The sequence below is a fragment of the Magnolia sinica genome, chromosome 17 (genome assembly GCF_029962835.1).
Source record: "Magnolia sinica isolate HGM2019 chromosome 17, MsV1, whole genome shotgun sequence".
Lineage (NCBI taxonomy): Eukaryota > Viridiplantae > Streptophyta > Magnoliopsida > Magnoliales > Magnoliaceae > Magnolia > Magnolia sinica.
In genome coordinates this window covers 45,781,782-45,793,064 of record NC_080589.1, presented here as the reverse complement: position 1 = coordinate 45,793,064, position 11,283 = coordinate 45,781,782, and the positions used below count along the sequence as shown (strand labels likewise).

The following is an 11,283-nucleotide window of genomic DNA, read 5'->3' as shown; positions in this document are numbered from 1 at the left end:
ATTCTTTTCATCGCATAACTTGGATAAGGCCGATGATATTTATAGACTTACCGGCATGTTTTCATAATGCTTTGATATTGCATACTTGGCACTTACCTTACGCACACACTTACACCACCCTCTAAGCTTTCTATAAGCTTATGCATGATAGATGCGTGCAGGTAGCGTTAGGTCACAACAACGTTGAGCTTGGAGTTGCAGTTGTCTTCTGGAGCTTTGATTTTTGATATATGTATTTACCTTTCAGCACTGGTAAACTTGTGGTTATAATTCTTACAAGATAAATGTATATTAAAAAAAATCCTCCTTTTAGGATTTCAGGATCGAAATTTGGCGTATGGGCGCTGGGAGCCGAAAATGGGGTACTACGGAGGTTGTCAACACCAGATTCGGAGATTGAGAATTTTGTGAGCCCGGTTTCTAAATTTGGGGCATGACAAAAGTTGGTATCAGAGCATAACTTGGGAATACCTGAAGATAACATCATGTATCTACTGATAGCTACCCTACACTCTATGATTGTTGAGAACTTAGAATGATTAAGTTCCCGAGTTCGAATAACTTAGAGATTTTCTGATATAGATATCTTCTGTTAAGATTATGAGGCTGCATAGTATTCCAATCTCAATCGTTTCTGACCGGGATCTGAAGATCAGTGGGGTCATCATAGTGTAAATGAGGCATCTTAGGAGCAAGAGCCTGAGATTCGCAAGCACTATTCAATTGTATTTTATTTCTTATATATATATATATATGTCATGATTTCTCCTCCCTTTCCTTATGAGTTATGTCTAGTTATATAATAGTGTAAATTTTGAGGATGAAATTTTTATTAAGAGGGGAGAGCTGTAAGGCCGTACCATTTCTTAGACTCCCGCGATCCTCCCCTTTGAATTCCAACAACCCGTAACCTGTAATCGGCGTTTACAAGTGACCCTAAGTCTCATCTTGTATGACATTATGGGTTGCTGTGTTTCTGCATTTATATGGCCTAGATAAGGTTGACGGTATTCGTGGACTCATTAGGATTTGCATATTACATTATATCTTCAATGTATGATATTTAGCTTACTATGTCTCTTTATTGCATAGTTGATCTACATTGCTTTCTCAGTATATGATATTGGCTTATTATGTTTTTACATCACATAACATGGATAAGGCTGATGATATTTATGAACTTACCGGCATATTTTCGCATTGTTCTGATATTGCATACTTGACACTTACCTTGCACACACACTTACACCACCCTCTAAGCTTTTTATCAGTTTATACACGATAGATGCGTGCAGGTGGCGTTAGGTCGCAGCAGCGTTGAGCTTGGAGCATGTAGCTATCTTCTGGAAATTCAATTTTCGATATATGTATTTCCCTTTAATCAACTGTTTATATTAGTGGATATATGATGATGATGTTGCCTTTGTGATTTGGGTAAACTTGTGGTTATACTTCTTACAAGATAAATATACGTTGGAAAATCCTCCTTGTAGGATTCCAAGATTGGAATCTGGCGTATAGGCGATAGGAATAAAGAATGGGGTACTACGGAGGCTGTCGGCACCAGATTCGGTGATCGGGAATTCTATAAGCCCGGTTTCCAAGTTTGGGGTGTGACAGGATTGACCCATTTGCTATCGGATATAGGATATATGATACCCACATCCAACAACTTTAACACCTTGAATTCAACTACTTCTTTCATGTTTGGATTTAACCAGCGTTATGGTTTTCTAGATGTTTTTGCATTATCATCAAGGTAAATGCGATAAGTATAAATCAAAGGATTGATTTCCTTAAGGTCTGCAATCATCCACCCAAGGGCTCATTTATGTTCTTTGAGAGTAGAAATAAGCATACTCTCTTGTTCTTCATCCAAGTAAGTAGAAATCACTACTAGATATGCTTTATCTTGACCCAAATAAGCATATTTAAGATCAACGGGTAATGTATTTAGGTCAAGCTTCGGTACCTTGATATTAAATGGTAGAGGCTTAATATTAGTTTAGGGCAATTTTTCAAAGTTTGGCCTCCATCGGTTAGTTCCAAGTATCGGTGTAGCATTAAGAAAGACATCTATCTCCCAAATCATGTCATCATCTAAATCAGGGGACTAAGCCAAACATGTCTCTAGAATGTCAAAGTATAGATTTAAAAGTGACATATCTTCCATGAATGAATCAATCACATTTACTTCGTGGGCATCATTAATATCCTTGGGTTGTTTACGCATATTGAATATGTTCAGCTTTAATGTCATGTTCACAACGGTTAATTTCATGATCCTATTCCTACAATTAATGATGGCATTTGTTGTTGCTATGAATGACTAGTCAAGGACGACATGAATTTGAGCCCTCGCATTAATGACGGGATGAATATCCAAAATAATAAAATCTGCTAGATAATAGAATTTATTGGCTTAAACTAGCACATCCTCTATCATCCCTCTTAGTATACAGACTGAACGATCAATAAGTTGATGTGTGGTCTTAGTGGGTTTTAATTCACTAAGGTCGAGCTATTCGTAAACCGAGTATAAAACAGATTCACACTCACTCCCAAGTCAAGTAGTGTATGTTCTATCCGATAATTTCCAATTACACAAGAGATAGTTAGGCTATTGGGATCTTTATATTTCTGAGGCACATCTTGCTTGAGGATAACACTCACTTTTTTTGTCAGAAAATTTTTCTTCTGAATATTTTATTGTCACTTAGCCGTACAAAGATCTTTCAGAAACTTTGCATATGATGGTATTTGTTTTATGGCATCTAACAGAGGAATATTGATTTTCATATATTTAAGTACCTCCAAGATATCTTAAGTGTTAGGTAGAGGTTTTGGTAAAATCAACCTTTGAGGGAACGAAGAAACCGGCTTATATTGTTTTTCAGGTTCTTTCTCAAGCGTAGCATGGCTAAGTCCATCGTTCCTCTCAGATTCTTCCGAGTCCTTAGGCTTCTCAGCCCTCTTCAGGATGTTTTTATCAATTATCTTACCACTTCTAAGAGTAGTTATAGACTTAGCTTACTCCGCATGGTGATTTGAAGAGCTTGGGTCACTTAATTCAAATTGTTGTTTTAGGTTAGGTAGAGGTTGGGCTAAAAGAGTCCATTTCTCCCTAACAGTTAGTTGTGACTCAATTCTTTGGATAGAGATGCATATACTCCCCATGATGTTTTAATATCCTGGAATGTTTATAACATATTTTTGTTAAATTACTATTAATTTTGAATAAATTTTTGTACCATATCCTCGTGAGATCTTTTCTGATTTAATGGGTTAAAATTTGAAGTAAAAGTCCATTGAAGGTTTCTTTTTATATTAGCGGTTTGCCCATTCCTCAAACTAGGATTATATGTGTTTGAAATGGGGGCACTGAATGACCTTTGATAATTGTTCACGGCATTAGATTGCTCATGTAACAAGTCTTAGAACACATGAATTATAGGACAATCCTATGTCAAGTGTATGTTACTAGCATAAATACCATAAAGAATTTCAATGGTCTCGCCGGGTTTGATCTTTTTATTTTCTTTAGTTTCATAGCTTTGACCTTTCCTGTGAGATTAGCCACCCTAGTATTCACATCATCTTCATCCCTTAAGATGCACATTCGTCCCTTCTCTCTAGGCTGATTCGATATGGGATTAGTGGGCTTAGATGAAGTATCCCATGATTGTGCATTTTCAACAAGTACATCGAAATAATCCCACGTGTCATTGGGATCCTTGTTCATGAATTCTCCATTGCACATCATTTCTATGAATTGGCGCATGGGCGAAGTCAGTCCATCATAGAAAAGGCTTATTACCCGCCAAGTTTTATAGCCATGATGTGGACAAGAATTCAAAAAATCTTTGAATCTCTCCCAATATTGGAAGAAAGTCTCTTCCACTTTCTGAGAGAAATTCATGATCGCCTTCTTTATGGTATTTGTTTTATGAACCGCGAAGAACTTTCTAAGGAACTCCCAAGTTATCTCTAGGCGTACATTGTGTCAGACAATGGCCGACAGTTCGACAACGACAAGTTCTGAATCATGTGTCAAGAACTCGGCATCACAAAGTGCAAATAATTTTATTGTAAGAGTCTTAGCATGATTACAAATAATTTCTAAAAAAGTAAAAAATAAACTCTAAAAATAAATAAATATAATAAAATCAAAATTACTTAAAATAATAAAAAAAATTTCAAAATTTTATTTTTGAACTAAAAGCATACATTGATGTGACCCAACAATTGAGTAGGTGGACCTAAGATAGCCCATTACAATAAAGACGAATAGGTTGTGTTCTCTGACAATACTGGAATTAAAAACTATGTCCAAACTACGGTTCACACTTCAAAAGACAATCAATCAATGTGTTCTGGGTCCACTTAAGTCCTTCTCTACTCATCTTTGTTCCCGGAACATCCATCATTATACCTACAAAATATCCGTAGCAGCAAGGTGCTGCATTCGTGTCCGCCTAGAGATTGGATCGAGTACTGAATTTAGTGCGCTTTTATTGCACTAACTCAATTTGTGTTTACTCCCACGTAGGGACACAGTAAACCTGCTGAGTGGGATGGACATTTTTGTTGGTAGAGGTGCATTCATAATGGGACCCACCTAATAAAATGGCCTGAACCTCGTACACGTGTTCCACATCCACACGTGTACTCCCCGCTGAGCCGTTGTGATGCCTGGATCTTATCCTTGCTACCACCAACACGTGGGTTTTATACACACCGTCTATCCATATTGCCAACCCATTTCAGTGTCTGCGCCCAAAAAATGAGACTGACCCAACGATCAGTGGACCTCACGTTAGGGGCCACCTTCATTCGGAAAGCGGATTGCGTCCGACCCGGTCAGACTTTTAAGCGTCCAACCAAATCTGCATGGGAGCCCACCGTGATGTATTTGTTTATCCATGTCGGCCATCCCTTTTTTCAGATCATGTCAAGCTATTGGCCCAAAAATGACGCAGATGATCTAATGATCTAATTGACTACATCAAATAATAAGCTTGGGTTGCATTAAATGCAAGAGTAATCTCTAGTATGATATAACAAAGCGTTGGATCTGCCTATTTTTGGACCCATATCTTACCATGATCTGAGAAAAGAAATGAACGGCGTGGATCTACAGATTCATCACGGTGTGCCCTCACATATATCTGGTTGGACGCTTAAACCTGATCCATGTGTTACAATCACACCGTCGATCCGGTTTGACAGCTCGTTAAAGGGCATGATCTCATGAACGAAGCAAATTTAAACCTAAAGCGGACGGCAGCAGATTAGGTGTTACCCGCGTAATATCACACGAACATGGATGAGGGGAAAACACGTATCAGCACAATCCAAACCTTCTATGGGCCCAGGAAGTGGGGCCCACAGAAATGTTATTTAACATCTGGCCTGTTAAAATGGTCCCGTAGACCTGGATGAATGGGAACAATGTACATTTGCTATCCACCTAGTGTATAAGGTCACACAGACCTTGCCGAAAAGAAAACACATTTTGTTAGCCAGAACCAAAACTCGGTGGAACCCACTGTGCTTTGTACATACATGTGAAGCTCACAAGACGGGTTTGTGGAGCCCGCTGCATTGTGAATGTGTGTGCTGTGAGGCTCACCGGTTCGAGGGGCCCACCATACTGTGTATGTATGTGACTGTAGAACTCACAAGACCGTGGAGCACATTGTGTACATGTGCACGTGTAGGTCCTCATCGAGCCAGTTGTGTAGTGTGTAGGGCCCACTTTCTTGGAAATTGGAGCCTACAATATCGTTTGGGCTGGCCACATGAGGCTTCAAGACTCATTGTTGGCAGTGGGGTCCACTATGAAGTTGTGAGCACAGGCCAATTAGTTGGACAGTTGAGCCCACCTTAATTGCGTGAACGTGCGACTCACCACGATGGCAACATGGTCCACCTTGTGTTTTATGTGGGGCGCACTACTTGAGGCCTATAAGCTAGAAACAAGATGGTTCACGGGAATGACACGTGGATAAATGATTTAACCTTGTGATTGTTGAGCCTATGATCATAGTTTACTCGACTAATTAAAAACTAAATTATTACCCTTGAATTTGATCTACAATGCTTAGGGATGATGCTTGCACAGTGGAAAATATAACTTCTTTAATTTGTGAGATGTACCCTAGAGGCTGTGCATGGACCTATATTCAAGTACACTGTTAAGGTAATATTAAACTAATGATCACGTGCACTAATGATATGCACATGAAGACTAATGTTCGATTATACTAATATCTCTCATTTGACTTATGGGATGTATACGAACATGTGTACAAGTAGCATCATTTGAGTACATAGTGTAATTCTTGTACAACACATAAATAGACACTTGTGTTAAAGGGGTTTAGTGTTGTGTAATATCTTCCTGAGGAGGACCTAAGTGTATAGATATGGATATTCATAAACATATAAATTAAAATATTGCGAACTGTCCGTGAACACCTATTCTTGACTTTGAATTTTGTTGTACCTAACTTTAATAAATGTTGATTTTACTACTTTATGCAAGATTGGCATATATTGAATGCATTTCAACCCTTGCATCATGATGATTGGTATATGTGCATTATGATTACTATTGAACCTTCATTGTTAGGTCGAGTAAGTACAAAGGTACCTTGCTGCCGAGGTCAGGTAGTATTAATACTGATGGAACGGGTGGGTAAGTATAGAGGTACCCCACTATCGAGGTTGGGCCTACTATTGATGTTAGGTAGTATTAATCAAGCCTAAATATTGTATATTTATCCCCTCAACTATATTGGTTTCGACTGCATTTAAGTAATTAATAAATCTAATTAGATATGTTTTCTACATGCAGGGTGATTTTGGATCTAAAGTTGAATACATATTTAACTGGATGATTTAAAGCTCAAAAAGAAATCAAGCTCAAAGATAATAAAGATTTGAAAATTTGGAGACCAAAATATGAAAATTTCAAGTGTCAAAGATCTAAGAAAACCACGTACCGAATGATAAAGAAAATTTTAGAAATTCATATAGTCAAATAATAAAAATAATAGACTGTGATTAGTATAAGTGGATTCTTGGATCCTTAGTCGTTTTTATTATTTGTTTTAAACCCTTTTTATTTCGTTTGATTAAAAACTCAAACAAACCATTTATCTTTAGAGTAGTTGTATTCGTGTTTCACATTCTCTATGGTTCGACATCAGTCTCACTGAGCTATTAATACATCACAGCCTTACACTTAGGGTTGCCAACCCTTGAGTTTGATCAAGTTTTTGGTACTGTTGCAGGTAAGTGGCGCGAACACAATTAACTTAAGTTTTCTAAGTCTAATTTTTGTTTTATGTTAGTTTATTTATTTATTTATTTTTAGTTTTTTCTTTTCTGAATTTCTCTAATGTAGGTTTTATTTATTTATTTATTTATTTTTATAAAGAGTTTTTAATTGAAAATATCTAAGGTCTATTCTATTTTAAATTTTCTAACATTATTAACTTAAGTTGCTTGTTTTTGTTTTGTAAGATCCGCAAGTAGTTCATCTCTTATGGTAACACCATTCCCCTATCTTCTTAATTACTTTCCATATTACTCTAGAATTTTAATTTTTTTGAAATTAGGTTTAGACTCTAGTTGTTGTTTGTGTGGCTCATGCCCAATTGAGTAAGGGATCATACATTGAGACTTTAAAGTGAAGGACGTATGGTTAACGGGCTCACAATCCATCAAGGAGTTAGAAAACACCTAAACACTCTTGAAACATCATCTAGAATCATGGCTGAAACTGAACAAAATTTTGATGAGAATCCTTCGCGGAACATACCATCGATTATGATGGTGCATGACGAGAATGAGGTACACAAAGTTCTATTAGTTTAAATTTTATGTGATTATTTACAACTAGTTAAAACAAGCACACATTCCTGCATGATTTTCCCAACCAATGCAGGAAATATGAATTTTAAACTAGGGGTCATTCAATTACTCCCTAAATTCCATAAAGTTGATTATGAAAGTCTATACTTGCACTTGAAAAAGTTCAACGAGATTGTCGCCACCATACACTTTAACAACGTTCTTACTGATTTAATTAGACTAAAACTATTTCCGTTCTCACAAAAGAAGAAGGCCAAGTCATGGCTCCACTCCTTAAAGTCGATATCTATTAGCACATGGGTCGAGATAACCCTAGAGTTCCTTTAAAAGCCCTTACTAGTTCATAAAACCAACACTCTCAGGTGTGACAAGGGTTATGTTTTATGACCATACAACTGAAGAAAAAAGACAAAAAAGAGTTATGTAGTTGTGGGGTAAGAAAGCAGGACGAGATTGGATAATCAATGACATGATCGTGCAATATGCATCTCGCACAATAGAGAAGTGTTCTGTGCACATGTAACAATGTTATGTTATGCATATTTGGGACTTCATATGTGCGAATGCTTATAAATACTCTCTCACCCTTCTCATTTAGATACTTCGAATATTTGAGAGCTCTTAGGGTAGAAGAATCATGGAACTTAGGTATCGAGAATTTTGTAGGTGGGAGAATAAGAAAGGAGGAGAATCAGGGATTGAGCCTATTGCGTGACCGCGCAACAGGGTTGTATTGTGCAATTGTATAATAATAGTCCCACGTAAATGGTTCAGTAAAGTTGTTGCCTGCATAATCAAACTTATGGATTATTAATTTAAGTCTTTTAGCTTAAATCATTCAATTCTTGACTATGATTCCTAATAAAACTATAAGACCAAAAGAAAAATGGTTTTATGAAAAATAATGAAGAAGCATGTGAAGATATAAGATAAAGAGATGAGCTACAGATGTCCTACAGGAGAGAAGAGGTGAATAAGACAATGTCAATTACTAATAAAAACTTGCAAAAATAATATTCTCAATTGTACAATATATTGAAACATTGATTTTGATTAATTCATAGGAAAGCCTTCACCTATTATTTTATGCAGCACAAACTTATTTCACGACGTCCTTGAAATCAATATTTTAAAATAGTAAAAGACAGAGAATCAACTAAATCAATCACCACAAATGCACAAGGAGTTATGGTTTAGTGTTTAACACACACCTACTCCACTCCCAAAGTCACTGCCCTCGTAATTTTGGCTTTTCAGTATATCAAGGTTTTCACAGGTTCACCTTAACAACCTCTTACAGTTCTTGTGATTTTTACGAGCTTACCACAATAGAACCCCCCTTTGTGATTTTCACGGGCTAACCACAAATCAACCCCCTTTGTGATTTTCACGGGCTAACCACAAATCAACCCCTTTTGTGATTTTCATGGGCTAACCACAAATCAACCCAATGAGATTTCCAGGTTCTCGTATGTAATGATATCTTATACTTTGTACAAGAGTGTTAAATATAATTTTTTGACATATTTATAGAACTTGTGTTATCGCAATATAAATTCATTATATTTTGAACAATGCCATAATTAGCTAACATATATTTCATCTAAATAAGTTGAGTATAGACATTCCCTATAACAATATATACTATTTTTATAGTGGATAAAAGATATAAAAATTTTCTTTTTACTCATCAATGATACAAGATAATTTCTAATATAGAAACATCCACAACCAGTGGATCTCCGATCGCTAACATTTCTTATCCAATCTGCATCAGTGTATCCTACTATTTGAACAAACGTATCATGTGGATACCATAAACCCAAATTAGCAGTACTTGTAACATATCTGATTATCCGTTTGAAAGTGAATATATGTGATTCCTTAGAGTTAGATTAATATCTAGCACAGATGCTGACACAAATAAATATCAGGTCTACTACACAGTCAAGCAAAGTAAGCTACCAGTCACTGCGATAAAGACGAGAGTGAACACTTTTACCTGATTCATCTTTAGATAATCTAAGTGTTGTACTCATAAGAATATTGAAGTTCCTACCAATTTTGAAACCAAACCTTTTTACCAAATTCAGTGCATATTTAGTCTGGGAGATGAAGATTATATTTTTGAGCTATTTCGCTTGTAATCCAAGAAAGTAATTTAGCTCACCAATCATACTCATTTCAAATTCTTATTTCATATGATCTGCAAACTTTGAAGAAAGATCATGACAAGTAGATCCATGGATAATATCATCAACATATATTTTATATTTGTACAATTAAGATATCATCATTATACTTTTTAACAAATAGAGTTTTGTCAACACTACCCATCTGAAAGTTATGACTAAGCAAAAATTTAATCAATTTTTTATATCATACTCTAGTGGCTTGTTTCAAAGCATACAGTGCCTTTTTAAGATGGTATACATGTAATATACTAGCAATTTCAAGGGATAATTTTTTTTTCTTTTGATTATTTAATCATAATCGGTCATCAAGTGAGTCATTTTAACCATTTAAACCAAGATATGTGACAATCCGTCCATTGGATCACCAATTCAAACCATGAATTATCAATCCAAACTAATTAAATTGAATATTAACTGATGAATTTTCAAATCTACCATTAAAATTATCATCTAACTCTATCATCAAGATCTTGAAAATTGCCCATTGGACCACTTGCTATTTCTGTAGACAACTATTTAATATATTCTTTGAAACAATATCAACAACGCCATATAAAAATCTTGACTTGAACAAGGATAAAAAGCTTAGATTTAAGGCAAAGATTTCTTGAACCATCAGTTTTAGCATATTTTATGGACCCTACCAGAGTATACTAGCTTCTTATTTCATAACTCTAGTATATCTTCAAAACTGTGATTTTAAATTATTTTAGAATAAGTAAAATCATAAAAATTATTCATATATATTATAAGCATACTTTTGAGCATGGCCCATAATATTATATAATTATTATTTTTACCTTGAAATTATTTTTCTCATGATCTTTGCAATAAAAATGTCATTTTGATATAATAGTTAGATATATAAACTTTTGGTATGGCCCACATGATCGTGGCATGAATGCAGTCGATTAATACACCCTACTTCACATGAACGCATGTGCACAATAATTGGTGCACCGTCGCTTCTAGGAACACTTGTGATTTCCTTATAATTAACCATGGTTATTTTGAACAAGAAATCATTTTCATAAGACGACATAAGATATAAACAATCTAACCAAGCACTTAGATCAAGAAGACTGTAATTATGGGACCCATATCTCTATGGCACATATGTACATATTGTTTGCACCCTCATCCACCCTAAAACCTCTCACCTTCAAGATGAGGGTAATATACACTTAACACGTATTTATCACATGTT

General features: G+C 35.7%; 1 non-coding gene across 1 annotated transcript; it reads left to right on the top strand.

The window, feature by feature from the left end:
• The first annotated feature begins 3,830 nt into the window (after positions 1–3,830).
• LOC131232074 (small nucleolar RNA R71) lies at positions 3,831–3,938 on the top strand. The gene has a single exon (XR_009164678.1). It is a non-coding gene; the product is annotated as a small nucleolar RNA R71 (small nucleolar RNA).
• The last annotated feature ends 7,345 nt before the right edge of the window (positions 3,939–11,283 follow it).